Below are 22,999 nucleotides of genomic sequence, written 5' to 3'. Positions count from 1 at the left end.
TCCTTACAAAGGTGTTAATCAGAGACTTGGCTTTGTGGACACTTTTCAGAGAACAAATTTGTTAGCATAAAAATAAAGCCAGAAAATGAAGAGCTGTTTAATCACTCAATTGGATTTTTCTGCCAGCATATTTTTTTCTCTGCAAACCACTGCTAAATTGTGCTTCCTAGCTGTTTTTATAAAATCAATGAATCAAATCTAACTCTGATTACATCAGAGAAGGCCAGGTACCCTACACCATAAGAGGGGGTTTGAAATTTTGACTTGCCTACTTAAAGATCACCAAAATCTGATAACAAGGTCAATTACATCCCTGGGTGGGATTGAACCATCAACCTTTTAGTTAATAGCCGTACACACTAACTGATTGCGCCACAGAGACACTTTGCGAAAGTGCATACTGACAAAGGCTAATAAGCATTCATCTAAAACGTTTCCTAGAAAAACTTTAAAAAGTCAATAATCTGGAGAGTTTTTGTAAGATGTTTCTTCCATCAACCAACGAAGAAACACATTGGTACTTTCCCATGATGAGTGAGTGCTTCAGGATCTCTTGCACTTACATGTGCAGCAGAGTACAGCAATGGAAGCATGCTGGGCTCATAACCCAGAGGTAGGCAGATTGAAACTATCCTCTGCTGTATGCTTTTTTTTTTAATTAAAGTAATCCAAAACTGGGATTGATATTTTGGCTCTTTTATTTTTACTTAAAGTACAATAACTTTTACCATTTTAATTTGTTTTAATAGTATATTGACAGTATTGTTTTCTTTCAAAAATCAACTTAAATTTCTTTACCCTATTATTAAAATGGTAATTGACAAAAACAAATTACATTGTCACCAGAAGAGCAATACAAAATGTACAAGTGATATATTAAAATCATCTTTCCAGCTTGAATTTCAATGATGCATTGGGGCAACGATTTTGTGAGAAACATCTTCACCCTTAAATAAAGATTTTCTTAATTCCTTACCTGTGTGCTAATTAGATATCACCTTGTTTTCGCATTAAACAGACTTCCACATGAGAAAGCAGCAAGGATGCAGTGGCGTTAATGTTTCCTGGTGTCAACTTGTATTATTTCAGTAGACATTGAAATGAGGATGCATCTTGCTGCCTTTCCAATGAAGCAAGTTTAATTTAGTAATAGGTGAAAAACCATCCCTACAAAGGTGTTAATCAGAGACTTGGCTTTGTGGACACTTTTCAGAGAACAAATTTGTTAGCATAAAAATAAAGCCAGAAAATGAAGAGCTGTTTAATCACTCAATTGGATTTTTTTTGCCAGCATATTTTTTTTCTCTGCAACCCACTGCTAAATTGTGCTTCCTAGCTGTTTTTTATAAAATCACTGAATCAAATCTAACTCTGATTACATCAGAGAAGGCCAGGTACCCTACACAATAAGAGGGGGTTTGAAATTTTGACTTGTCTACTTAAATATCACCAAAATCTGATCACAAGGTCAATTACGTTCCTTGGTGGGATTGAACCACCAACCTTTTGGTTAATAGCCTTACACACTAACCAATTGCACCACAGAGACACTTTGCAAAAAGTACATACTGACAAAGGCTAATAAGCATTCATCAAGAACGTTTCCTAGAAAAACTTTAAAAAGTCAATAATCTGGAGAGTTTTTGTAAGATGTTTCTTCCATCAACCAATGAAGAAACACATTGGTACTTTCCCATGATGAGTGAGTGCTTCAGGATCTCTTGCACTTACATGTGCAGCAGAGTACTGCAATGGAAGCATGCTGGGCCCATAACCCAGAGATAGGCAGATTGAAACTATCCTTTGCTATATGCATTTTTTTTGTTAATTAAAGTAATCCAAAACTGGGATTGATATTTTTGCTCTTTTATTTTTACTTAAAGTACAATAACTTTTACCATTTTAATTTGTTTTAATAGTATATTGACAGTATTGTTTTCTTTCAAAAATCCACTTAATTTTCTTTACCCTATTATTAAAATGGTAATTGACAAAAACAAACTACATTGTCACCAGAAGAGCAATACAAAATGTACAAGTGATATATTAAAATCATCTTTCCAGCTTGAATTTCAATGATGCATTGGGGCAACGATTTTGTGAGAAACATCTTCACCCTTAAATAAAGATTTTCTTAATTCCTTACCTGTGTGCTAATTAGATATCACCTTGTTTTCACATTAAACAGACTTCCACATGAGAAAGCAGCAAGGGTGCAGTGGCGTTAATGTTTCCTGGTGTCAACTTGTATTATTTCAGTAGACATTGAAATGAGGATGCATCTTGCTGCCTTTCCAATGAAGCAAGTTTAATTTAGTAATAGGTGAAAAACCATCCCTACAAAGGTGTTAATCAGAGACTTGGCTTTGTGGACACTTTTCAGAGAACAAATTTGTTAGCATAAAAATAAAGCCAGAAAATGAAGAGCTGTTTAATCACTCAATTGGATTTTTTTGCCAGCATATTTCTTTTTCTCTGCAACCCACTGCTAAATTGTGCTTCCTAGCTGTTTTTTATAAAATCACTGAATCAAATCTAACTCTGATTACATCAGAGAAGGCCAGGTACCCTACACAATAAGAGGGGGTTTGAAATTTTGACTTGTCTACTTAAAGATCACCAAAATCTGATCACAAGGTCAATTACGTCCCTGGGTGTCATTGAACCACCAACCTTTTGGTTAGTAGCTGTACACACTAACTGATTGCGCCACAGAGACACTTTGCAGAAGTAAATACTGACAAAGGCTAATAAGCATTCATCTAAAACGTTTCCTAGAAAAACTTTAAAAAGTCAATAATCTGGAGAGTTTTTGTAAGATGTTTCTTCCATCAACCAACGAATAAACACATTGGTACTTTCCCATGATGAGTGAGTGCTTCAGGATCTCTTGCACTTACATGTGCAGCAGAGTACTGCAATGGAAGCATGCTGGGCCCATAACCCAGAGGTAGGCAGATTGAAACTATCCTTTGCTATATGCATTTTTTTTTGTTAATTAAAGTAATCCAAAACTGGGATTGATATTTTTGCTCTTTTATTTTTACTTAAAGTACAATAACTTTTACCATTTTAATTTGTTTTAATAGTATATTGACAGTATTGTTTTCTTTCAAAAATCCACTTAATTTTCTTTACCCTATTATTAAAATGGTAATTGACAAAAACAAACTACATTGTCACCAGAAGAGCAATACAAAATGTACAAGTGATATATTAAAATCATCTTTCCAGCTTGAATTTCAATGATGCATTGGGGCAACGATTTTGTGAGAAACATCTTCACCCTTAAATAAAGATTTTCTTAATTCCTTACCTGTGTGCTAATTAGATATCACCTTGTTTTCACATTAAACAGACTTCCACATGAGAAAGCAGCAAGGATGCAGTGGCGTTAATGTTTCCTGGTGTCAACCTGTATTATTTCAGTAGACATTGAAATGAGGATGCATCTTGCTACCTTTCCAATGAAGCAAGTTTAATTTAGTAATAGGTGAAAAACCATCCCTACAAAGGTGTTAATCAGAGACTTGGCTTTGTGGACACTTTTCAGAGAACAAATTTGTTAGCATAAAAATAAAGCCAGAAAATGAAGAGCTGTTTAATCACTCAATTGGATTTTTTTGCCAGCATATTTCTTTTTCCTCTGCAACCCACTGCTAAATTGTGCTTCCTAGCTGTTTTTATAAAATCACTGAATCAAATCTAACTCTGATTACATCAGAGAAGGCCAGGTACCCTACACCATAACAGGGGGTTTGAAATTTTGACTTGTCTACTTAAAGATCACCAAAATCTGATCACAAAGTCAATTACGTCCCTGGGTGTGATTGAACCACCAACCTTTTGGTTAGTAGCCGTACACACTAACTGATTGCGCCACAGAGACACTTTGCAGAAGTAAATACTGACAAAGGCTAATAAGCATTCATCTAAAACGTTTCCTAGAAAAACTTTAAAAAGTCAATAATCTGGAGAGTTTTTGTAAGATGTTTCTTCCATCAACCAACGAAGAAACACATTGGTACTTTCCCATGATGAGTGAGTGCTTCAGGATCTCTTGCACTTACATGTGCAGCAGAGTACAGCAATGGAAGCATGCTGGGCCCATAACCCAGAGGTAGGCAGATTGAAACTATCCTCTGCTATATGCATTTTTTTTTTTGTTAATTAAAGTAATCCAAAACTGGGATTGATATTTTGCCTCTTTTATTTTTACTTAAAGTACAATTTCTTTTACCATTTTAATTTGTTTTAATAGTATATTGACAGTATTGTTTTCTTTCAAAAATCCACTTAATTTTCTTTACCCTATTATTAAAATGGTAATTGACAAAAACAAACTACATTGTCACCAGAAGAGCAATACAAAATGCACAAGTGATATATTAAAATCATCTTTCCAGGTTGAATTTCAATGATGCATTGGGGCAACGATTTTGTGAGAAACATCTTCACCCTTAAATAAAGATTTTCTTAATTCCTTACCTGTGTGCTAATTAGATATCACCTTGTTTTCACATTAAACAGACTTCCACATGAGAAAGCAGCAAGGATGCAGTGGCGTTAATGTTTCCTGGTGTCAACCTGTATTATTTCAGTAGACATTGAAATGAGGATGCATCTTGCTACCTTTCCAATGAAGCAAGTTTAATTTAGTAATAGGTGAAAAACCATCCCTACAAAGGTGTTAATCAGAGACTTGGCTTTGTGGACACTTTTCAGAGAACAAATTTGTTAGCATAAAAATAAAGCCAGAAAATGAAGAGCTGTTTAATCACTCAATTGGATTTTTTTGCCAGCATATTTCTTTTTCTCTGCAACCCACTGCTAAATTGTGCTTCCTAGCTGTTTTTATAAAATCACTGAATCAAATCTAACTCTGATTACATCAGAGAAGGCCAGGTACCCTACACCATAACAGGGGGTTTGAAATTTTGACTTGTCTACTTAAAGATCACCAAAATATGATCACAAAGTCAATTACGTCCCTGGGTGTGATTGAACCACCAACCTTTTGGTTAGTAGCCGTACACACTAACTGATTGCGCCACAGAGACACTTTGCAGAAGTAAATACTGACAAAGGCTAATAAGCATTCATCTAAAACGTTTCCTAGAAAAACTTTAAAAAGTCAATAATCTGGAGAGTTTTTGTAAGATGTTTCTTCCATCAACCAACGAAGAAACACATTGGTACTTTCCCATGATGAGTGAGTGCTTCAGGATCTCTTGCACTTACATGTGCAGCAGAGTACAGCAATGGAAGCATGCTGGGCCCATAACCCAGAGGTAGGCAGATTGAAACTATCCTCTGCTATATGCATTTTTTTTTGTTAATTAAAGTAATCCAAAACTGGGATTGATATTTTGCCTCTTTTATTTTTACTTAAAGTACAATTTCTTTTACCATTTTAATTTGTTTTAATAGTATATTGACAGTATTGTTTTCTTTCAAAAATCCACTTAATTTTCTTTACCCTATTATTAAAATGGTAATTGACAAAAACAAACTACATTGTCACCAGAAGAGCAATACAAAATGTACAAGTGATATATTAAAATCATCTTTCCAGCTTGAATTTCAATGATGCATTGGGGCAACGATTTTGTGAGAAACATCTTCACCCTTAAATAAAGATTTTCTTAATTCCTTACTTGTGTGCTAATTAGATATCACCTTGTTTTCACATTAAACAGACTTCCACATGAGAAAGCAGCAAGGATGCAGTGGCGTTAATGTTTCCTGGTGTCAACTTGTATTATTTCAGTAGACATTGAAATGAGGATGCATCTTGCTGCCTTTACAATGAAGCAAGTTTAATTTAGTAATATGTGAAAAACCATCCCTACAAAGGTGTTAATCAGAGACTTGGCTTTGTGGACACTTTTCAGAGAACAAATTTGTTAGCATAAAAATAAAGCCAGAAATGAAGAGCTGTTTAATCACTCAATTGGATTTTTTTGCCAGCATATTTCTTTTTCTCTGCAACCCACTGCTAAATTGTGCTTCCTAGCTGTTTTTATAAAATCACTGAATCAAATCTAACTCTGATTACATCAGAGAAGGCTAGGTACCCTACACAATAAGAGGGGGTTTGAAATTTTGACTTGTCTACTTAAATATCACCAAAATCTGATCACAAGGTCAATTACGTCCCTGGGTAGGATTTAACCACCAACCTTTTGGTTAATAGCCGTACACACTAACCAATTGCGCCACAGAGACACTTTGCAAAAAGTACATACTGACAAAGGCTAATAAGCATTCATCTAGAACGTTTCCTAGAAAAACTTTAAAAAGTCAAGTGAAGGAGATCCAACTGAGGCAGCACAAGGGAACTCTCGAAAGAGGAACAAGGCAAGAGGAAGATCTGAGACAAAGAAATCTGACTTTTACCAGAGCTGACCAGAGGAAAGCACAAACACAGTCCCCCTCTACCACAAATAATGCAGTCGAGTTTCCCACATTTGGGGAAATCACAGGGGTCAGCATACCCAGAATGCAATGAATGAACCTCACCCTGGGAGAACAATCTTCATGACCATGGTATCTCCTATGCAAAATAAGTATGATTTGGGATAGGGCTGGGGAGGGCCGCTGCTCAGGCACATCTCTGTCAAGTAAAGGAGATTCAACTGAGGCAGCACAAGGGAACTCTCATCTGGGGACAACAACTGCAGGGAGAACACATATTTTCAGATGAACATGGGAGGGCAGAAGGCTGCCTAATACTGAAGCACCCCCAAACAACAAACCAAATGCAACAACTAGTGCAAGCATTCCTGGGGGAAGGCCTGCAGCAGATGGATTTGCATATGATGTCATCCAAGCAGTGGGTCAAAGTTGGCTTCAACCCTCGTCTGCATATGAAAAGAAAAAAGGGATGTGCAGGGCATGGCGTCCTTTTGTGGCGCTTGGATGAACCCTCCTTCGGTGTGGGGCTCATGTTGGCTATGCCCCAGCCCCTGAAGCATTCAAGATGATTTCTTGCAGCAGCTGGGCACTGTAACAGCTCCAGAGTTGCTCTGTAAAGCATGTAAAAGGGTGTGGGGCCTGCAGCACTACCTGTAGTATGCATTGTGCGTTGGAAGGCACAAAGTAAGCAGACGGGAGAGGTCAGGATAGTGCGCAAGGGCATAGAAGGGAGCGGCTCAAGAAAAGAGAAGTGGAAACAGACAGCAAACTAGGCTGGAGAAAGACCTTAGACAAAGAGATCTGAATTATATGAGAGCCGACCAGAGGAAACACAAATTATGCAGTCAAGTGTCCCACATTTGGGGAAATCGCAGGAGCAGCACACCCAGAGTGCAATGGGTGAGCCTTGCCCTGGGAGAAGCACCTTCCTGATCATAGTATCTCACCTGGCAGGTAAATAGGAGTTGGGCTAGAGCTGGGGAGGGTCGCTGCTCGTGCACCCCCCTGTCAAGTGAAGGAGATCCAACTGAGGCAGCACAAGGGAACTCTCGAAAGAAGAACAAGGCTAGAGGAAGATCTGAGACAAAGAAATCTGACTTTTACCAGAGCTGACCAGAGGAAAGCACAAACACAGTCCCCCACTACCACAAATAATGCAGTCGAGTTTCCCACATTTGGGGAAATCACAGGGGTCAGCATACCCAGAATGCAATGAATGAACCTCACCCTGGGAGAACAATCTTCATGACCATGGTATCTCCTATGCAAAATAAGTATGATTTGGGATAGGGCTGGGGAGGGCCGCTGCTCAGGCACATCTCTGTCAAGTAAAGGAGATTCAACTGAGGCAGCACAAGGGAACTCTCATCTGGGGACAACAACTGCAGGGAGAACACATATTTTCAGATGAACATGGGAGGGCAGAAGGCTGCCTAATACTGAAGCACCCCCAAACAACAAACCAAATGCAACAACTAGTGCAAGCATTCCTGGGGGAAGGCCTGCAACAGATTGATTTGCATATGGTAATGCCATCCAAGCAGTGGGTCAAAGTTGGCTTCAACCCTCGTCTGCATATGAAAAGAGAAAAGGGGCGTGCAGGGCATGGCGGCCTTTTGCGGCGCTTGGATGACCCCTAGTTCGCATTAAACACCTCCACCCTCCTTCGGTGTGGGGCTCATGTTGGCTATGCCCCAGCCCCTGAAGCATTCAAGCTGATTTCTTGCAGCAGCTGGGCACTGTAACAGCTCCAGAGCTGCTCTGTAAGGCAAGTAAAAGGGTGTGGGCCCTGCAGCACTACCTGTAGTTCGCATTGTGCGTTGGAAGGCACAAAGTAAGCAGATGGGAGAAGTCAGGATAGTGCGCAAGGGCATAGAAGGGAGCGGCTCAAGAAAAGAGAAGTGGAAACAGACAGCAAACTAGGCTGAAGAGAGACCTGAGACAAAGAGATCTGAATTATATGAGAGCCGACCAGGGGAAACACAAATTATGCAGTCAAGTTTCCCACATTTGGGGAAATCAAAGGGGCAGCACACCCAGAGTGCAATGGGTGAGGCTTGCCCTGGGAGAAGCACCTACATGATCATCGTATCTCACCTGGCAGGTAAGTAGGAGTTGGGCTAGAGCTGGGGAGGGTCGCTGCTCGGGCACCCCCCTGTCAAGTGAAGGAGATCCAACTGAGGCAGCACAAGGGAACTCTCGAAAGAAGAACAAGGCTAGAGGAAGATCTGAGACAAAGAAATCTGACTTTTACCAGAGCTGACCAGAGGAAAGCACAAACACAGTCCCCCACTACCACAAATAATGCAGTCGAGTTTCCCACATTTGGGGAAATCACAGGGGTCATCATACCCAGAATGCAATGAATGAACCTCACCCTGGGAGAACAATCTTCATGACCATGATATCTCCTATGCAAAATAAGTATGATTTGGGATAGGGCTGGGGAGGGCCGCTGCTCAGGCACATCTCTGTCAAGTAAAGGAGATTCAACTGAGGCAGCACAAGGGAACTCTCATCTGGGGACAACAACTGCAGGGAGAACACATATTTTCAGATGAACATGGGAGGGCAGAAGGCTGCCTAATACTGAAGCACCCCCAAACAACAAACCAAATGCAACAACTAGTACAAGCATTCCTGGGGGAAGGCCTGCAGCAGATGGATTTGCATATGGTGATGTCATCCAAGCAGTGGGTCAAAGTTGGCTTCAACCCTCGTCTGCATATGAAAAGAGAAAAGGGGCGTGCAGGGCATGGCGGCCTTTTGCGGCGCTTGGATGACCCCTAGTTCGCATTAAACACCTCCACCCTACTTCGGTGTGGGGCTCATGTTGGCTATGCCCCAGCCCCTGAAGCATTCAAGCTGATTACTTGCAGCAGCTGGGCACTGTAATAGCTCCAGAGCTGCTCTGTAAGGCAAGTAAAAGGGTGTGGGCCCTGCAGCACTACCTGTAGTTCGCATTGTGCGTTGGAAGGCACAAAGTAAGCAGATGGGAGAAGTCAAGATAGTGCGCAAGGGCATAGAAGGGAGCGGCTCAAGAAAAGAGAAGTTGAAACAGACAGCAAACTAGGCTGGAGAGAGACCTGAGACAAAGAGATCTGACGAGAGCTGACCAGGGGAAACACAAATTATGCAGTCAAGTTTCCCACATTTGGGGAAATCACAGGGGCAGCACACCCAGAGTGCAATGGGTGAGCCTTGCCCTGGGAGAAGCACCTACATGATCATAGTATCTCACCTGGCAGGTAAGTAGGAGTTGGGCTAGAGCTGCGAAGGGTCTGTCAAAGTCAGAAAAATATCTCTATGCACACTACCATATTTGCACCTCACCCAGGTCCGTGCTGCGCATGCGTACGCTCTCCCGTACGTGCGCATACTCACAGTCGCGGGCACCCGCAGGCGCATGGTATGCGTATTTACGGTAGAGTTTATGTGGTTGTAGCGTGTGACTCAATCGTAACATATTTTCACTAATAATGTATTTTGTAGATCATGGTCCCTTTGATAGATTCTGAAAGTTTGGTTAATATAGAATGTTTATGAACAGAGGAATCCCTCTTTGTTTGATACGAAGGGTCAGACAGGAGTAATACAGTGGTGTTTAGTATCCATCGGAAGAATATTTAATTAGAAATATTCCGGTGTTGGTTTGAAGCAGATCAATCGCTCGTGCGAATAGTTATGGACATAAGAAGTTTATGAACATTTACTTTATTTGCACTTTATTACCCATGCGGCGGGAAACCCAGTTTCCCTCCCACCTGAGCAGTTGGAAATAGTCACAGCCCACCTGTATGAATCAACCTATGACCTTTTGTTATAATGCGAAGCCGAATTCCTGTGTCCAATGAACAATGAGATTGTAGGGACCATTGAATTGTATTGTGTGTGGGGCATAAATAGGCAGGCCGACCGTATCCAGTTCTCTCTCTCTTCAACGGTTCTCATTGCTGATAATCGGGAGCTGGATATCGAGGCGCATGCGATCGTTCCCCTTGTGCGTAAGTTTTCTCCGTAATCATATTGTCTTACTGTGAGCCATCTCTCTCTCTCTCTATCTCTCTCTCTCTACTCTTTCTCTCGTATTTTCCTTTAATTGTATTGTATTGTATTTCCTGTGTAGTTTATCTGGTTAGTTGGTTTATGTTATATTGTAGTGTATGCTTTGTACTGTGATTCTTTTTGCAAGTATAATAGTCATAATACATATAATAGGTTTCGGACCCTAAGCCCAGGTATCTGTGTATTCTTTATAGTGTTAAGTATTCTCTGAGCGCCGGTGACGCTCAAGCAGCTTTGTAGTTAATCAGGTTACACCAGGTTGCACTTACACTCTGTCTCTACACTAAGGTATACTGTGTATCTCATCGTTAAAGGTATAGAGATAAAGGTTTAAACGTTGTAAGCGTCTGCACCGCTGGTGATCTCCTCGTGGTCCCGAGCGTACGCTACGCTATAGCGAATCATTACGTTAGTCGGCAGCCAATAGCGTGCCTGCCTGTGATCACTGGGCCGTAAGCGAACGTGACGCTTGAGCGTCTCGACTACGGTTGAGCGATCGCTACACAACTTGCGTACCCTTACGGTACTTCTTACGTAGATAGCGTATAGTGTTCTTAGACCTCTTAAAGTGTTTTATATACGATAAATATTCAGCTTTATCAATTGGCGGCTCGCCCGTCCTTCACATATCTGCACTAGGTAGATCAGCAGACATTATCCCTCAGCAAAGGGCGGGAGGTTGTATCCCTCGTAGTGCTGACAGGATAAGCGTCTGCTTCACTTAGGTAAAGAGTGCTGAAGGAATCCGGGAACCGGAGGTAAGAACAAAACGCTAGTGTCTTTTAAAACTGTTTATTTTTCTGTCTTGCGTACACACGCACGCACACATATATATATCTGCATTTCTTTTTCTTTTTCATTTTCGTATATCACTCTCCTGTCTGCCAGTTTTTATAGTTGATAGAAGTGCTAAAAAGAGAGTTGCCGTTATTTCATAGTTTAAGAGTAAAGGTAATATAGTTAAAAGATAGACAAACACACAGTTTCGCCTGGGAGATAAGGCGAAGTCAGTGTGTTTGTGTGGTAGATGATCAAGGATCATCTACATTGATAAAAGTATAAATTGTGTTACGGTGGATCTTTGCTTTGCGTATACGTGTCTCTAACAAAGACTTGCGTACGCAATCCAAAGGCCGACGCACGCAGCGTACGTTACGCAACGGAGCGTCCGGTTACGCCCACGTAGCTCAAGTCACGATAAGTTGATTTTTAACGCAAAGCGATAAATAACGCGAGGCGAGAAATAACGCAAGTCTATTTTTGGGTGTCCGAAATTTAGTTAACAGATCCTGCTCCTAATTGGTAACACACCTGATCTGAAGAAAAATTTCTGCGCAGAAATAGAAATAGAAACAAAAGTGTACATGTGATGAGTGAGTGTTTTTACAATTTTTAAAGGTTGAACCACAAGAAAAGTCGAGTACTCGTGAGGTACATGCGTGTAAGTGACGTGCACGGTGGCTAGGGAGGCATCTCTGGTTAAATATACAATTTTGAGCATTAGAGTATAGCAGACCAGGAGGTCATACTGTAACAAGACCAGGAGGTCATAACAGACCAGGAGGTCCAGGTACAGCCGACAAGGAAGTCTGCTATACAGTTCACAGGCACAACACCGAAAAGGGTTGGTGCAACACCCATATAGGCCATATAAGCTCTGGCTGAAGGAATTCGCAGTCGTAAGTTTCGATTCCATTGGTCTTTCCGTACATAAGCTTAGTTGTTTGTGTACTGAACGACTGGACCGCACGTAAGTGTGTGCAGTAGTTAGTAATCTGACCTAATACCATTAGAGTAAAGGGGTCACAAACGCTATCTGTACACTCTAACGTGATTTGTGTAATTTTTTTATTTTAAGGGAAGTTCGCTGCTCACTCAGGAACTATCCAGCAACCAATAGTTGCTGGAAAGAGTAAGTGTTCTTCGGATAACCCTCGCAGGTTCCAGTAAATAGAGGTTCAGGTCGCAGGGGCCCTAGGTCGAGTACGCCAGCACCATATCGGTGTGATCAGGTCGTATTGGTCGGCGTGGGCGAGTGAGTGGGGTACTCGGTAAACCGCCACCGTCAGCCTATTGTTGGCATTTGGTTTTGCGTAAAGGGTTGGCTAAATAAAGCAACACTTTCGAACTATGGGGGCCACTTGTTCAGGTAGGGGGCGATCAACCTCGGTTCGGGTTGATTCAGTGGTCCGGCCAATTGGGTCGGCCAGGTATATAATGTGTGAGAAATATGGAAGTCACACAGAAACTTTATGTGATGAATGGGAGAGAATGACTGTACATGACGGGGAGAAATTCCCAAGAGTAGGGAGCTTCAGCTCAGAAGTGTTACAAAATTTAAGGAGGAGGATATGTCTCATAAAATCAACAAAGAGACGAATCCAGCATTATGATTATTTACAGTTGTGGCAACAGGAAGGTGAGATACAGAGAGGTTTGGCTCAGGCGGCGGGATCTGGCTCTAACAGAAAACTGATTGCCACGGCCCCGCCGCCACCATACATATCAGGAGAGAAGTTGATTGCGGAGAAAGACGCACTAAGGTGTAACACAAAATCACTTAGTAACTGTGTAAATGTTAATGATAATGTTAACCCATTAACCCATGCAAGTATTAACCCGTGCAAGTTGTACCCTGTTTTGAACTTTCCTCAGGAGTGTGATCAAGAGGACGAATCGGCAACGATTTCAGCGCTCTCTCTAGCAGCCACCATAGCAGAGACCACAGTAGGCACAGCTCCACCCACGAGATTAGTAAAGGCCCCTAGCGGAGGGATAGGTGAGGTCGTATCAACTGGTAAGTACGGCACCATGCATTATGCTGAAACTATTTCACCACAGCCTGTAGAATCTACACAGAATGAGGTTGTTAGAATTACACCTGTTAGAGTAATAGCAGTGCCAAATGGGAAAACAGACGCATCAGGAGCCACTCCCATTAGGAACATTGCCATGTACACTCCATTTTCCCGAATGGAATTAAGGACCATAGTGTCTGAATTTCCTGACCCTAGAAAAGACTTAGTTGCCAGTCAAAAATACATCAGAGACTTAGGTAACACTGTAGAGCCCAACAATAAAGACTGGCAGATATTGCTGAGAGCATGTTTACCCTCAAATGTCGACGCAACTCAATTTTTAGCTGATTGCGGACTAGGTCATGATGTACCTCTTACAGATGTGTACAACCAAGATAATGTGAAAAGAATAAACTTGCAGTTAAAAGAGTATTTCCCAGCAGTAGCTAAATGGAATAAGATATTCTCCATTAAACAGAAGGAGTCAGAGACAGCTGCAGAGTATTTTCACAGAGCATTATTAGAAATGGCAAAATACACAGGCATAGAGGACATTAAAACAGACACAAACCATCGGGAAGTAGCAGTATCGGTACTGATGGATGGTTTAAAAGAGTCATTGAAGACTAGGGTACAGACCACGCAACCATGTTGGCGAGGTCTGTCTGTGGCTACTTTGAGAGAGGCTGCTATTGATCACGACAGAAACATCACCAGACACAGGGAACAACAAGGTGACAAATTAATGTCAGTAAGTATACAGGCTCTGACCACAAGGCAGCCTTTGTTTGTATCACCAAATCCTGTGGGTAAGTCAAGTATGGTTACTTGTTATTCTTGTCACAAACAGGGACACATGGCACGAGATTGTAGAGTAAAGAATCCACGAAACTCATACCAAACCCCTAGACAACGACACGACACACGACATTGGGAGCAAGGTCCGCAGAAACGGAGTTATGAGCCACATACAGGGGAAACAAAAAGATATCCCCCAAACAGAGACTGGCATGCCTCTGGTAGTTCCCAACTATCTCCCTCACAAGTAGTTGCTGCCAGCGGGATTCAGGGAGGTCACCATACCCAATAGGGGTGTGGCCATACCTGTAATCTGCAGCCAGTAAAATTAATTGCCAATCTTGGAAGTGAACCCGAGATCGCAATTAATGTAGCTGGTAAAACTTTAAACTTTCTTGTAGACACAGGTCAGTGATAAATTCGACAGTGGGCATGAGAACCACTGGTAGGACAATTCCAGCCATGGGAGTAACAGGAGTAGTCCAGCACTACCCTGTTAGCAAACCAGCCGAGATTACAATAGGGCCTTTGCATACCAAGCATTCCTTTTTGCTGGCTGCATCGGCACCAACCAATCTCCTGGGAAGAGACTTACTGTGTAAAATGGGGTGCGTCATTTATTGTACTCCTGAAGGTGTATTCTTGGACATACCTGAGAAACACGCTCAGGAAGTGCGAGACATGTTAGACTCCCCATCAAAATTAATGTCACATACCATTATGACAAATAGGAATCCATCCCAAATAGAAGAGATGACATCTCAGATACCAGAGTCACTTTGGACAAAAGACGGACAAGACACTGGATTAATGGCAAACGTAGCTCCAGTAGTTGTACAAGTAAAAGATGGTAGGATAGCTCCAAAAATCCCACAGTACCCTCTGAAGCCAGAGGTGGAGTTAGGAGTTTACCCAGTAATAGAGCGCTTGCTACAACAGGGCATTCTGGTAAGAACGTCCAGCACTGCTAATAGTCCCATCTTCCCTGTGAAAAAGAGTGGGGGGAGGGGTTACAGACTAGTGCAGCATCTAAGGGGGATTAACAAAATAGTTGAGAGTCAGTTCCCCGTAGTGCCAAATCCAGCTGTCATCCTAATGCAAATCCCTCCCACTGCCAAATTTTTCACTGTTATTGACCTCTGCTCCGCTTTCTTTTCGGTACCTCTGCACCCTGACAGCCAATATTTGTTTGCATTCACATACAGAGGAGTCCAATACACGTGGACTCGATTACCCCAAGGTTTCATAGATAGTCCAAGTATATTTTCTCAGGCTTTGCATGATTGTTTACAGTCTTTCCAACCAGACAGTGGATCAGTATTGATACAGTATGTGGACGATTTATTACTGTGTTCAGATTCACTGGAAGCATCTCTGAAGGATACGAAACAGCTCCTGTTTCATCTTTCAGACACCGGACACAAGGTGTCCAAAGACAAGTTACAATTATGCCAAACTAAGGTAAAATATTTGGGACACTGTCTAACACAAGGACTGAGACACCTGACCGCTGATAGAATCCAAGCAATTAGAGACATGACTCTGCCACAAACCCAGCAACAGATCAGAACGTTTTTAGGAATGTGTGGGTATTGCCGTAATTGGATCCCAGGGTTTTCCATTTTGGCGTTACCTTTGCAGGAAATGGTCTCCTCAAACAAACCTGATAGGATTTCGCATACAGACGAGTCCGAAACAGCATTTGAGAGACTCAAACAGTGCCTAACGCAGGCACCAGCACTAGGTATGCCAGACTATGGGAAACCCTTTGAACTATACGGAACAGAAAGTGCTGGTTGCGCAGCAGGTGTACTAACCCAAAAACACGGTGATGCCAGTAGGCCAGTTGCATACTACAGCGCTCAGCTAGACACGGTAGCGCGATCCCTCCCCACATGCTTGCGAAGCGTTGCTGCAATAGCATTGCTAGTGACAAAAAGCGAAGACGTCGTGCTAGGCCACAACCTCACAATCCATACGCCACATGCAGTATCAGCCTTATTGAATTCTGCCCAAACCAGACACGTCTCATCAGCGAGATTTACAAGATGGGAATTGGCACTAATGGCCCCCGTAAACATCACCATAAGGAGATGCAGTGCATTAAATCCTGCAACGTATCTCCCAGGTGTGCCTGGTCAGGCACAAAGGGTGGAAGGTGAGAGTGATGGGGAAGGAGGATTTAATACAAAGGAAGATACACATGATTGTATGGAATATTTGACCCAAAATTTTACCGCAAGGCCTGACATCAGTGACAACCCACTGGAAGATGCAGAACTCACGTTCTACACGGACGGTAGTTGTCATAGACAGTCAGACTCGGGAGACTTGTGTACTGGATACGCAGTCGTAGATGACCAAGACACCATAGAAGCGGAACCGCTAGGCCCACCTCACTCAGCCCAGGTTGCTGAACTGGTCGCCCTAACCAGAGCATGTGAATTGGCTAAGGGTAAGTCAGCCAATATCTACACCGATTCTAGATACGCATTCGGGGTAGTCCATGATTTCGGAGCCCTATGGCGCCTCAGAAATTTCATGACGGCCGCTGGTACACCGGTAGCGCATGCAGCTCACATAAAAAGGCTTCTAACAGCGATACAGGAACCCGACAGAGTGGCTGTTATCAAATGTAAAGCACACACATATAGCCAAGACCCGGTATCACTTGGTAACAGCCGAGCAGACGAAGCTGCTAAGTTAGCAGCTGCTACCCCCATACAGACAGACACCACACAATTAATGGTATTTAATACCATTAACACACAGAAGTTGTGTGAAATGCAAAATTTGTGTTCCACACAGGAAAGGGCAGTCTGGAAGGCAAAGGGATGTGGCCAGGAGTCCTCAGGACTCTGGACGGATGGACATGGTAAACCAGTGGCCCCCAGAGCATATCTTCCGTGTCTGGCTGAAGCAGCTCACGGGCTGACTCATCTAGGCAAGGAAGGAATGTGCAAATTGGTAAGAGCATACTGGTGCGCCCCAGGATTCTCCTCTCATGCGAGTAAAAGAGCAATGTCATGCCTTACCTGTTTGAGAAAGAATATTGGAAAGGCAATACCTACAGAACCATCCCATATCCCACCTGCCGGCGGCCCTTTCCAGGTAATACAAATTGACTTTATACAATTACCCCCTTGTCGGAATTTGAAATATGTACTTGTTTGTATAGATGTTTTCTCAAATTGGGTCGAAGCATTTCCAGCGACAACAAATACCGCTATGTTTACTGCTAAGAAAATTGTGCAGGAATTTGTATGTAGATATGGTATCCCTAGAATAATCGAAAGTGATAGGGGTACCCATTTTACAGGTGATGTCTTTCAAGGAATGTGTAAGTTGATGGGAATTGATAGCAAGCTGCACACTCCGTACCGTCCACAGGCGAGTGCGAAGGTCGAAAGAGTGAACAGCACTATTAAAAATAAATTGAGTAAAGTGATGGCAGAGACAGGATTGACATGGCCAGAAGCTTTACCCATTGTATTGTACAGTATCAGAACCACTCCCAGGTCCCCTCTTAATCTGTCTCCCTTTGAAATCTTGTTTGGTCGACAACCGCATGCCATGATTAACCCTCAGGATGATTTGAAATGTAACAATGAAGTAACTGTAAAGTACTTGATTAACATGAGTAAACAGTTGAGGAATCAAAATGATAATCTGAAGTTAGTGATTCCTGATTTACCAGATAGTAATTGTCATGACATTGAACCTGGGGATTATGTAATGATACGGAATTTTCTACGCTCAGGTTGCCTTATTGACAGATGGGAAGGACCATACCAGGTCTTATTGACTAGCACTACGGCATTGAAGGTTGCTGAGAGAGAGACTTGGGTCCATTCATCCCACTGCAAGAAGGTTGCTGATCCAGAGAAGTCCCGTGATAAGAAACAGACGGTAGAGGTTGTATCACTGGAGTGTCTGTTCCAGGAGGACTGAGGCGGCACCTGAGCCTTGAAGACCGAGAGCTGTTGTCGACTCCCCACTCCCTTTTATTATTTTCCTCCACTTCCCATCCCCTCTCCCTCAAATTTCTTTTTCCTCCTTCTCATTCTTCTCCATTTCCTCCTATAAGATGGACTTGCCCCAAGAGACTGTGATCCGGATTTTCCTGTTGACCATGATGTTGACCAGAGCAGTCTGTTCCGGCGAGAGTACCATGGAGGTCGATAGAGGTTCTGGAATGGGTTCTGATGATAAAGATGGAGGCGTAGTTTTCCAGGATCAACCTAACCAACAAGCAAAGGCGAGTATCAGAAAACGATCCGATAGCATTGACCATAGAAGAAATTGTGACGGATTGTTAGCTGATGAAAACTGTATCTGTAGGCTCTGTAACAATGTCATTGAAGATGGGTGCATTAAGAAATGCCAATCCAGTTTTAATATCCATATGGACCGGCATCCATTGAGTGACTATCACTCCTTAGTGGGTAATGTGTTAAACAAAACAGATTGTTGGGTATGCTCTCAAGTACCTCAAGGTCATAGCAAATCAGGGCTAGTACCATTTCCTTTAACGATAGGGGAGGTACTTGAGTTAAATGGTGGGAGACCGGTGGACAGGAGGTTTAATATCTCCAGCCCTCCTAGTTTGAAGCTCCACCAATACCATGTGGATAGGTCCCTATTATGTTTCAACATCTCCAATCCCAGAAAGCCGGGAAATTGGGAAGTGTCATGGAGTAACCACACCATGACCTTTTCGCATAGAGCAGATAGAATGCCTACAGATACAGAGCTTGTACGCCACATAGCCAGTAGAGGAAAATCTTTCCGGTATAGGTACACCTTAGGAAATAGGATTACGAGAGTTGGAGAAGTATCACCAGGATACTGTGCACATATCGTACAACCTGATACGTGTATTAAGCAGATGGAAGAATTAGGGTTAGGAGATTTCACCTGGAAGGTGTGTAATATGGTTATGTCCTTCTCCGTCCCATATGTTCTCCCCGATGATGCATATTTCATATGCGGGAGAAAGGCGTACAAGTGGCTTGCCCCAAACTCTGAAGGATTGTGTTATATTGGAAAAGTATTGCCTGAAGTAATGACTGTAACACATGACAAAATGAAGGACATACATCGTGGTGCCCAAGCTCCTTATACTCACACCCACTACGAGCACGTTGTTAAAAGACACCTGATAGAGAAGACAGAGCATCCGGCCTCTGATCTGATAAGTGAATCCACCGGGATTCAATTCTTAATCGCGTTAGATTTCACCCGCACCGCTAGAGGAGTGCTAAATTATAAATACATATCGGCGCTCGCAAATTTGTTAGACAATATCACTGAAATGTATGATGACACATTTAGATATACGGGAAGGGAACTTCAAGCTTATAAAACAGAACTGGTGCAGCATAGAATGGTTCTTAATTACCTCACAGCAGTGACAGGCGGATATTGTGTTACATTGGCAACACAGTACGGCGTGAAGTGTTGCACGTATATCACGAATAGCACCGAGGATCCGGTCGAGGTCATAGACCAAAAGATGGACGATATTCTCCAATTAAAGTGGGAATTTCGCCGAAAACACAATCTCACTCTTGCTGCTGTAGGTAATGAGCTGACTGGTTGGGTGTCATGGTTGAACCCGCGAAATTGGTTCTCCGGTTTGGGAGACTGGGCTCAAGGAGTCATAATGGATGTTGGGAAGTTTCTCCTATGTATATTAGGTGTTATCATAACCATTGGCTTGATATTTAGATGCGGTCAGGCTTTAATGAGGTGCAATCGTCGTACTAAGGTAATGAGTTTGAGGAGTGAGGAAACTGTAATTAACCTGGATTTGATTTATGACCCAATGATAGAAACAATGATGTGATGAAAATGCGATTTCTACGGTCCGTTTCTTTCACCTGTTTTTCTGTTTTTTCTCCAAGATAAAAAGACCCACTTGGACGAGGAAGTTGACGAGACGTTTTGACCACTTGAGATATGGACATTTGATGAACTTTGCCATGGATCCCCAGTTTCCCTAGAATTCTTAAACTTACGCTAGCCCAACATTTTTTGTAAATCTAATGGCATTGACAAAGCTTTTTGCTCACCCCTAATGGGCAACACAGCGCAAAGAAGACGACTTTCAACTGATACCGAACAAAACTTCAACCGACAGATATACATTAACCTGACATAGAATACCACCGCATTTACCGTAATTATGTCTTTTCTTCATTTCTACAACCCTCAGGTAATGACACACATAGTATAGGGAATACAGGCACAGATATCAGCAATCACATATTCCCCCATTCATGTATCATCAACTAAAATGTGCTCCCCATTTTGTTCAAAATCCGAAAAGAGCTCGGTAAAGTTTGACAGCCCATCCACAGACCCGTACCACGGGATAAGAAGGAATTCAAATGTATACTTCGCAATACCTCGAAGCTTGATTTACAACACGTACGGCACGATGATACATGACCCCCCAAACACGGATTCATACACACATGCTTCTGCTATCTCACTAGGTCATACCCTCTTCACACCTACTCCTCTCTCCTCCCTTACCCAACCATGGAAATGAATTAACCCCTAACATATATTTTTCTCCTTTTGAAATGTTTTCAGGAAGTGGCAGTTATTATTGACTGCCAAAGGGTGGACTGTCAAAGTCAGAAAAATATCTCTATGCACACTACCATATTTGCACCTCACCCAGGTCCGTGCTGCGCATGCGTACGCTCTCCCGTACGTGCGCATACTCACAGTCGCGGGCACCCGCAGGCGCATGGTATGCGTATTTACGGTAGAGTTTATGTGGTTGTAGCGTGCGACTCAATCGTAACATATTTTCACTAATAATGTATTTTGTAGATCATGGTCCCTTTGATAGATTCTGAAAGTTTGGTTAATATAGAATGTTTATGAACAGAGGAATCCCTCTTTGTTTGATACGAAGGGTCAGACAGGAGTAATACAGTGGTGTTTAGTATCCATCGGAAGAATATTTAATTAGAAATATTCCGGTGTTGGTTTGAAGCAGATCAATCGCTCGTGCGAATAGTTATGGACATAAGAAGTTTATGAACATTTACTTTATTTGCACTTTATTACCCATGCGGCGGGATACCCAGTTTCCCTCCCACCTGAGCAGTTGGAAATAGTCACAGCCCACCTGTATGAATCAACCTATGACCTTTTGTTATAATGCGAAGCCGAATTCCTGTGTCCAATGAACAATGAGATTGTAGGGACCATTGAATTGTATTGTGTGTGGGGCATAAATAGGCAGGCCGACCGTATCCAGTTCTCTCTCTCTTCAACGGTTCTCATTGCTGATAATCGGGAGCTGGATATCGAGGCGCATGCGATCGTTCCCCTTGTGCGTAAGTTTTCTCCGTAATCATATTGTCTTACTGTGAGCCATCTCTCTCTCTCTCTATCTCTCTCTCTACTCTTTCTCTCGTATTTTCCTTTAATTGTATTGTATTGTATTTCCTGTGTAGTTTATCTGGTTAGTTGGTTTATGTTATATTGTAGTGTATGCTTTGTACTGTGATTCTTTTTGCAAGTATAATAGTCATAATACATATAATAGGTTTCGGACCCTAAGCCCAGGTATCTGTGTATTCTTTATAGTGTTAAGTATTCTCTGAGCGCCGGTGACGCTCAAGCAGCTTTGTAGTTAATCAGGTTACACCAGGTTGCACTTACACTCTGTCTCTACACTAAGGTATACTGTGTATCTCATCGTTAAAGGTATAGAGATAAAGGTTTAAACGTTGTAAGCGTCTGCACCGCTGGTGATCTCCTCGTGGTCCCGAGCGTACGCTACGCTATAGCGAATCATTACGTTAGTCGGCAGCCAATAGCGTGCCTGCCTGTGATCACTGGGCCGTAAGCGAACGAGACGCTTGAGCGTCTCGACTACGGTTGAGCGATCGCTACACAACTTGCGTACCCTTACGGTACTTCTTACGTAGATAGCGTATAGTGGCCCTCATTCCGAGTTGTTCGCTCGGTATTTTTCATCGCATCGCAGTGAAAATCCGCTTAGTACGCATGCGCAATGTTCGCACTGCGACTGCGCCAAGTAACTTTACTATGTAGAAAGTAATTTTACTCACGGCTTTTTCATCGCTCCGGCGATCGTAATGTGATTGACAGGAAATGGGTGTTACTGGGCGGAAACACGGCGTTTCAGGGGCGTGTGGCTGAAAACGCTACCGTTTCCGGAAAAAACGCAGGAGTGGCCGGGGAAACGGTGGGAGTGCCTGGGCGAACGCTGGGTGTGTTTGTGACGTCAACCAGGAACGACAAGCACTGAAATGATCGCACAGGCAGAGTAAGTCTGGAGCTACTCAGAAACTGCTAAGTAGTTAGTAATCGCAATATTGCGAATACATCGGTCGCAATTTTAAGAAGCTAAGATTCACTCCCAGTAGGCGGCGGCTTAGCGTGTGTAACTCTGCTAAATTCGCCTTGCGACCGATCAACTCGGAATGAGGGCCAGTGTTCTTAGACCTCTTAAAGTGTTTTATATACGATAAATATTTAGCTTTATCAGGTCGCTGCTCGGGTACCCCCCTGTCAAGTGAAGGAGATCCAACTGAGGCAGCACAAGGGAACTCTCGAAAGAGGAACAAGGCTAGAGGAAGATCTGAGACAAAGAAATCTGATTTTTACCAGAGTTGACCAGAAGAAAGCACAAACACAGTTCCCCACTACCACAAATAATGCAGTTGAGTTTCCCACATTTGGGGAAATCACAGGGGTCAGCATACCCAGAATGCAATGAATGAACCTCACCCTGGGAGAACAATCTTCATGACCATGGTATCTCCTATGCAAAATAAGTATGATTTGGGATAGGGCTGGGGAGGGCCGCTGCTCAGGCACATCTCTGTCAAGTAAAGGAGATTCAACTGAGGCAGCACAAGGGAACTCTC

General features: G+C 42.6%; 6 non-coding genes and 1 pseudogene across 6 annotated transcripts; all 7 read right to left on the bottom strand.

The window, feature by feature from the left end:
- Positions 1-6,409: 6,409 nt before the first annotated feature.
- On the bottom strand, positions 6,410-6,573 carry LOC135001632 (U1 spliceosomal RNA). Its single transcript, XR_010203012.1, has one exon. It is a non-coding gene; the product is annotated as a U1 spliceosomal RNA (small nuclear RNA).
- Positions 6,574-7,216: 643 nt separating this feature from the next.
- On the bottom strand, positions 7,217-7,379 carry LOC135001602 (U1 spliceosomal RNA). The gene has a single exon (XR_010202995.1). It is a non-coding gene; the product is annotated as a U1 spliceosomal RNA (small nuclear RNA).
- A 152-nt stretch (positions 7,380-7,531) lies between these two features.
- On the bottom strand, positions 7,532-7,695 carry LOC135001625 (U1 spliceosomal RNA). The gene has a single exon (XR_010203006.1). It is a non-coding gene; the product is annotated as a U1 spliceosomal RNA (small nuclear RNA).
- A 692-nt stretch (positions 7,696-8,387) lies between these two features.
- Positions 8,388-8,529, bottom strand: LOC135001623 (U1 spliceosomal RNA; annotated as a pseudogene).
- Positions 8,530-8,681: 152 nt separating this feature from the next.
- On the bottom strand, positions 8,682-8,845 carry LOC135001646 (U1 spliceosomal RNA). The gene has a single exon (XR_010203025.1). It is a non-coding gene; the product is annotated as a U1 spliceosomal RNA (small nuclear RNA).
- Positions 8,846-9,516: 671 nt separating this feature from the next.
- LOC135001600 (U1 spliceosomal RNA) lies at positions 9,517-9,673 on the bottom strand. Its single transcript, XR_010202993.1, has one exon. It is a non-coding gene; the product is annotated as a U1 spliceosomal RNA (small nuclear RNA).
- A 13,073-nt stretch (positions 9,674-22,746) lies between these two features.
- LOC135001640 (U1 spliceosomal RNA) lies at positions 22,747-22,910 on the bottom strand. The gene has a single exon (XR_010203020.1). It is a non-coding gene; the product is annotated as a U1 spliceosomal RNA (small nuclear RNA).
- Between the last annotated feature and the right edge of the window lie 89 nt (positions 22,911-22,999).

The sequence above is a fragment of the Pseudophryne corroboree genome, unplaced genomic scaffold (genome assembly GCF_028390025.1).
Source record: "Pseudophryne corroboree isolate aPseCor3 unplaced genomic scaffold, aPseCor3.hap2 scaffold_166, whole genome shotgun sequence".
Lineage (NCBI taxonomy): Eukaryota > Metazoa > Chordata > Amphibia > Anura > Myobatrachidae > Pseudophryne > Pseudophryne corroboree.
Note: the sequence above shows the minus strand (reverse complement) of the source record. Positions and strands in the feature narration are given on the sequence as shown.